The sequence below is a fragment of the Poecilia reticulata genome, linkage group LG13, assembly GCF_000633615.1.
Source record: "Poecilia reticulata strain Guanapo linkage group LG13, Guppy_female_1.0+MT, whole genome shotgun sequence".
Classification (NCBI taxonomy): domain Eukaryota; kingdom Metazoa; phylum Chordata; class Actinopteri; order Cyprinodontiformes; family Poeciliidae; genus Poecilia; species Poecilia reticulata.
Window position 1 is genome coordinate 17135695 of NC_024343.1, and position 7091 is coordinate 17142785.

The 7091-nt window shown below is 38.6% G+C and overlaps 1 long non-coding RNA gene across 1 annotated transcript; it reads right to left on the reverse strand.

The window, feature by feature from the left end:
• Nucleotides 1-3024: 3024 nt before the first annotated feature.
• Nucleotides 3025-5217, reverse strand: LOC103474619 (uncharacterized). The gene is made up of 2 exons (XR_535207.2): nt 4331-5217; nt 3025-3095 (listed from the first exon to the last, which is right to left on the reverse strand). It is a non-coding gene; the product is annotated as an uncharacterized LOC103474619 (long non-coding RNA).
• Between the last annotated feature and the right edge of the window lie 1874 nt (nt 5218-7091).

The window sequence follows — 7091 nt, forward strand, 5'->3', positions numbered from 1 at the left end:
CCTCCTGCTTGGTTACTTCTTGCTTATTGGGCCTTGGACAGTGTTCATAGTTGAGCGTTGTTAATTGCTATATTTAATGGTACAGACAATTATTATTTCTGACAKTRGCAATATGGGCAACCGCCGAGGGTGTTATTTTTTTAGGGATGGCAGGAGACCTCTGTGTATTGTGGCACAGAGATGAAAGCAAAACAGAATGAAGAAGAGTTTGAATTGATACTGGTTAAATTTATTTCAGCTCTRAGTRTTTMATATMTAGGTGTTTTTATGGGAAAGTGAATCTTTCAGATCAATTTGAGAAGCAGTTTTGATAGGTGGACTTAATTTTATTGTCATGTAGCATGGGGTGCTGGTTTTGATTTGGTCTTGGGTTCAGTGGTCCAGACTACAACTCTGCTACGWGGCTCCTTGGTTCCAYGTCCTCCTCTGCCAGTTGGATTTCTTTCWAAATAAATGTGTGGCAAAAAAAGTGAAGTTCATGCTGTTAGGACAGGAGACCAGATGTTTCGATCCCTGAAATTATGATGCATAGAATCACATATCTAAGTCTAAACTATGTTACAGAGTAAACTCAATAAAAACATGCTTTATCTGTGGCTTTGTTCATTAAAATGGCACATTACTGWYGTATTAAAATTAAATACGATTGGTACACTTAATGATATTAGTGATTAGGCAATGCATTAGCAAGTACTTTTACTTTTAATACTTAAGTATTTTTAAAAGCCAGTACTTTTTTACTTTTACTTAAGTAAAATGTTAATCTGGTACTTTGACTTTTACTTAAGTACATTTTTGTCTGTGTATTTGTACTTTTACTTAAGTAAATTTTTTTGAGTACTTTCTCCACCACTGCTTGCCACCTATACATCCAAAGAGATATTTCCCACAAGACCAGGTTAGACGTAAGTAACAGTGTTACTTAGGAGAAACATTTCAGAGGCTATAATTTAATGCCGTTTGCTCTTGGAGACAGCTCGTTTTCATGACTAGCAAAAGCTACCCTGGCTTTTACCTTCCATTCCTACAACTCAACTCAGTTCCAATCTGTCTGGGGTTTCTTCCATTGAAGTGGATTTTTTTCAGTGTATTTTCAATTGGGCCAATCAGGAAACAGGAGAAGTTCTGAAAGATGACGTACATTTTCTGCGCTCTTTTAGAATTGTAGTCTTCCACCGCTGCCATTGCTAAAACTACGGCAGTGTCCAAAACAGCTAAAAAAGAAAAAAACATTTATAACAAGATGAAGGCTTGAGTTTCATTTGGAATGTCCTCCTTCTTTAGCATAATACATAATAGATGTTTACAAATAAATTTAACCAATAAGTGCCATTTTTAACCCGTTATTCAACTTTCACTCCTTTTCTTTTTCTTTTCTTGCATTGGCTGTGAAAATAATAGGCCTAGGTCACAGTCAGATATTTAAAAAATCTGCCCCATTATAGGGGCAAAGGATTATTCAGACTAAATTTTAAACGTCATTCCCATAAGGTAATATGATAACGTGATAGTTAGATATGTAGTTATTTTTCTGATATGAAAACTAAGACATGAAATAAAAAAATATGAAAATAGTTGGGAAAGAATTGTTCGTAAACATCGAAACTGACTTGTGCTTGAAGAAAAATGGGAATAATTATTTTTAAGTAGCTAAAATAGCAAGTTCTGAGTTTCCAATGAAGCTACAATTATTATTTAAACAATTTAAAATGGTGTGCTCTGCAACATAGGTTTCCTGCATTTTAATTTTTGACCCCGTAATAACAATATTGTGATTTTAGACAATAATCTGAAAATAATAATAATAATTTAAAAAAATGTTAGCATAAGTGCCATGAGAATTTGTTTTCATCTAAGCCCATGTTTTTTCAGAGCCTGTTTAGGACACTGAATCCAAACAATCTACTCTGAGAGTTTTTTTGTTGTTGTTTTTATTTAACTATTTTGTTTACTTCGTGTAATTTCTATTTTTGTGAATATCTGTAGATTTAAAGATAGGTTATCTAAATAGTAAATGTAAATTACTTAACCAAACAACTCCACGTTTTGTTGTTTCCCCCACAAAGCTGAACTGTCTCTGACCTCAGGGCTATAAATCTTTGCCATTTTCTTGCTCACTTCTAAATTTGCTTTGCTGGAGGAAATGAGGTAACGTGTTGCTATGCAGCCAGGCCAGGGGTTAAGGCCTGGGATTAATGCCTCGCCGTGGAGGATTAGGGACACAGGGTGATGACACAGAACTAGCAGGCCCACGTCTCACATCTCTCATTTCAGTGTAACCTTAGCATAAAAGCGTATTCAAGGTTCTGTTCTGGATCCCACAATAGGAACACATGCAAGTATGAAAACACATAACTTTAATATGTAAATATCCTACAATACAGAAATGTTTATGACTCTATAATCTTACATATCCCCCCTTATTTCTGTCCTGGTCATTTATTCCTATATGACCCTTAACCCTGATTGGATGTCAGTGAAGTCATTTCCTCACAATTTTTTGACCTGATCAACTAGACTTCAGTTTACTGATTGATGTGAAATCCCCAGGAGGAAATTCAAAGGATGTGCCACATGAATGTTTCAGTTAAAATAGTTATTGACATAAACTTGATTTCAAAAGAAAAAAAAGATGCCTTCGCAGTTTTGCATATGCACTTCTAGTCCCATCATGTCACATGTCTTTGTATATAAAAAGGTGTTTTTAGACCAAAGTTATAACAGAAAGTAAGAAGATTTGTGCTCGGCCAGTTAATTGTTTTGACAGGAAAAAACTCCCAGGTGGTGCCACATTTTTAAGAAAAGTACATTTGTTGAATTTTGTGGCAGAGTTGAGCGTGTGGAGAAATGGCTTATCCTGCTGTCGACTCTTGCTTTGAGCTGCTTGTAGCCACGATGGAGACCTCCAGGCGTATCTGTGAGAAGGACTCTGCTATTGCGCTCAGGTGTTGTTCAAAGCCTGCCAGATTCAACAACGTGTCAGAAGCAGTACTCGAAGAATTTGCTCCACATTGACACACTAACATCAGGCTGCAGATCTGTCAGCTGTAGATCCCGGTCCACTGCATCTCAAAGCAGCTCTACCGGCTTGAGATCTGAAAACCAAATTTAACATTTTTAGTAATACACCATAAAACAGAATAAATTAGAGGTGATTTCTCCTTGCTCCTCCTCCTCTTCAGTTTGAACTAAACCATACTAAAGCTCTCATGTTTGCCATGAAAACAAAGAAATAGAGTTGGCGTCAACATTTTGAAAGAATGGTAATTGGAGTATTTCTCTAATCTTACAAAAAAAAAATTGGCTACAAAGGGGTCTGAGGATAACACTGTGAGTGTTTTGGAGAGGTCATCTCAGAATTTAGATCCACTAAAAAATGTGGGCAGAGCTGAAAAGGTGCAGAGTGCTAAATGTGTGACTGTAAAGTTTTATTGAAAGCTTGCTGACGCTGACATGTGATGCATGTAATGGGTATAAACTTAAAAACAGGGGTGAAAGTAGTTTTAAATTCTTGGGGGTACTATGAGAAAAAAAAAACAAAAAAAAAAACGTACATTGGAGTTTCTGTACTGATGGAATTTTTGCGAAGTGATAAAAGCTGGTTAGCTCTTGCATTGTTACAAAATAAAGCTATATTTCCCTCAGCCCATGGCTGCAATGTTGACACCTTGAGATGCCATGAGACCTAAACTCTGAACATCATGACATGGAGTACATCCCAGTTTTCCATGTCTGGCATATAACCATTAATTTATCTTTTAATCTGGTAATAATGATCCTGTGTCCAGACAGAGGGATAATCAGTAGCCTAGCATCAYGACCTGTTTGTTCTGAAGATCCTGCAGCTTCCACTTCTCTTCCTAACATGGCGCCTCCTCACCCTGACTCTCATACTGATAGGAGGAACCACAGAGCTCTGTTAGGTTAAAGCTCATCTTCTGAAGTTGGGATATTTTTCCTCCAACAGGTTCCAGAGGAATCACCTCAAACCAGATGTTGGACWGGATTTTATTTCACTGTCATTTGTGAATGTTAGAGCCTCATTTTCAACAGTGGAGCTATAAAGGTTGGAAAAGGCTATCAAGTCTCATCAACATCAATATTTCCACTAAATAAGAGGCAAAAAACAAAAATTTGTTTGCTAGAGGAAAAGCCTCTCAGACTCTGAGCCCGACAGCACCAAACTATTTTTTTTATTTTAGGCAATTAATTTAATTTCACATAATTATCGCGGAAGAAGCCATTTGTTTGTTAAATACTTAATGAAAAATATATACCGTGAATGAAAAATATATACCGTGTTTGATGTTTGTTGTAAACGTATACTCACAAAGAACGAGATAATTAGTCCAAGTTTGTCGAGCGAGTGAGCGTCGCTCCTTCAACCAGACATTTGACATTCCTTCCAGGGTGGGTGGGGGGCGCCGATTTATGTTTTCGCATCCACCTAAATAACGTGTAGTTGCGCCACTGCCCTTAAGCAAGATATGACAGGAATGTCAGACTCATGATGCTGGCCAAAGGTAACTTTCATTATGGGCAGATAGTAGGTTCATTTTTAAGTCCCGGGTTTTATCAGATCAAAAACAACCCGAGCCTTCGGCTATTACTCTTAGCAAGATGCATTTATCTCAACAGCAGTGAGAGACGGATAATCACTTATTGTTCGGATGTGATTGCGAGGAGGGGAAGCAAGTTTCTTCACCTCTCCTGCCCGACGTGCTGAAACGGCACACGCAGCCTCCACCAGAACCTCGTCTTGATTTCACTCCTGCAGAAAGAGACGGTTACACAACGAATCCAACAAATCTCTCTGCAACCCAAAGCCACATCAGTGTAACGAGTTTGGCAGTAAACGCTTTCGCCTGAAAACGGATCAAAAAAACGCCATCCTCTCCCATCACGCGCGACGTGTAATTCGTAGTAATTGCAGAGCAGCACGCTTTCTTGTTAAAAGTGCAAGTCTTTCCGGCTTCATTAATGCGAGTCAATCATTTATCTGCTGACCGGTCGACGCTTGAATCTTAACACTTGTTTGTTCCAGGGGCTGATAAACTGCGTGCTCTTTGCCAAGGTCAGCGCTCCCCTGTGCAGCTGGCTGGAATCCCCCAGACCGTGTGTCGCGGTTTAGTGCAGCTCTGCACGTACACACATCTCGTCCTGTGTCCCTCTCCCTATCTGTCTCTCCCGCTGCTTCCTCCGTTCTGTTGACGCAACAAGACTCGAGCGCAGATAACAAAGAGTTAACGTGAGGTAGAGGCCTACAGCTGCTTGCTAGCTTTATTATTTTTTCCCGCTTGATTTTTCTCGATAGGTTAGCTCACCTTGTTGTTAATCGAAATTTGGCTAAAACGTCAAATGCCAATCTTTTTTTTTTTTTTTTCCCTAATTAATGTTTACAATATGTCAATTAAATCAACACATCTAGATGACTTGTTGTTTGTTAATCCATGCAACTTTTAGCTTTGTTTGCTATTTATGGCAACTGGCAAAACTGAGAAATCATCCAGATGATGGGAGGTCAAGTCAGAAGGCCCCCCCCCCACTTTAAAAATAGATGGGAGCACTCGGGTGTCATGGACAGTTTGTTTTTATTTAGATAGCGAGGAAGCGAGGAAAACCTGACATCAGAGATACTAATGAGACAGTGTGCTTAGGAAAATGACACTGAGCTGGATGACAACATCCTGAAAACATATGCTGACCATGCATATGCTTTGCATGGGTTTTCCAAGCACTGACTGCGTGGAAAATCTAAATGCGGACGTGTGGGACACATGAGAAAACATCTTGCCGGATGAATCTAAAGGATTTGTGCCCTTTTCGAGGAACGAGAGTGACAGAATTTGAGATTTTATATTTTTATCAGGTGAATTTGAGATTTTATATTTTTATCCGGTGAATTTGAGATTTTATATTTTTATCCGGTGTGAAATCAAGTGGCAGAGAATCTGTAGCCAGAAGACTGGTCTTACCTTGATTAGGCTTCATTTAAAACGAGCCACTGTGTTTCCATTGATCCGTTCTGGAATCATGCCACTCACGCATGTTGGAGTTGCTCTCTTATGCTGGTTCTGATTTGTTCTTTTTATTTGGTTGGGACGTTGTTGTTTTTTTTTTGACAATTACTCCTTCTGGTTTTTAGACGTGAGTAGCTGGAAGGATTTTTGCTGTTATGTTTTTAATTTCAGACAGCGGTTGTGATGCGTATTTGCAACAACCAGGAGTAATTGGCGATACTCAAATAGTGCCTGACCTATGACCCCCCGCCCCCAATCCCAGAGTTCTTGAAAAGAGGGCTTCATGGATGCAAAGCAGGATCAAAGAGCAGGAGGAAGTTCATCTCTTCCATTGATCAAATCGGTCATCTCCAACATCGCCCTGCCCTGCTTTTTAACCAAATGGCCAGACAGAGATTTAAAAGCAAAAGCAAATAAGGTGGATTAGCCACGTTTGCCAATGACTGATGTTGTCATTCAGGACTTGTTACTATGAAATATTTTCTCTACTGCCTGTATTTTGAGCTGTTAGCATGTCATGACAGCAAACAGCTCTTCAGTCAGAGGCTTCTTCAGAGTTGTTGCGAGACTGCTACTGGAGATCCGTCCTGCCTACAGCATCAACATCCACAACAACTCCTTAAAGATACTTGGGTGATTTGAGGTACAATAACATCCAGTTTCACTTTGAGATAAAAGTATTTTTTGAATTGAATTGAATCAAAGTGATGTTTTAAGCCAGGTTTCTACAAACTGCTGTCCCAGAACCACATACATGTGTCAGGATTGAGCTGGTATAGATTGTAAACCCAACTTGGCATTTTGTCAAGGGTTTGTTCAAATACTTTAGAATACGTGATATTTAACAACACATAACGTTTGACATCAAATCAGAACAAACTTTTTATTTTTCTTTTAGGTCAAACAGGATTCACAAATTGTGTCTATTTGCTAAATGTTGGCCTTTATTGGATAAATGAGGTTATGTTTCTCTTTGAACAGTGTGAGCAAATGTCTAGTTTCAACTATAAGTCCATCAGTTCCAGTGAAAACTGTTACCCTGTGTGAATCTGTTTTTTTTTTTTTTTTTTT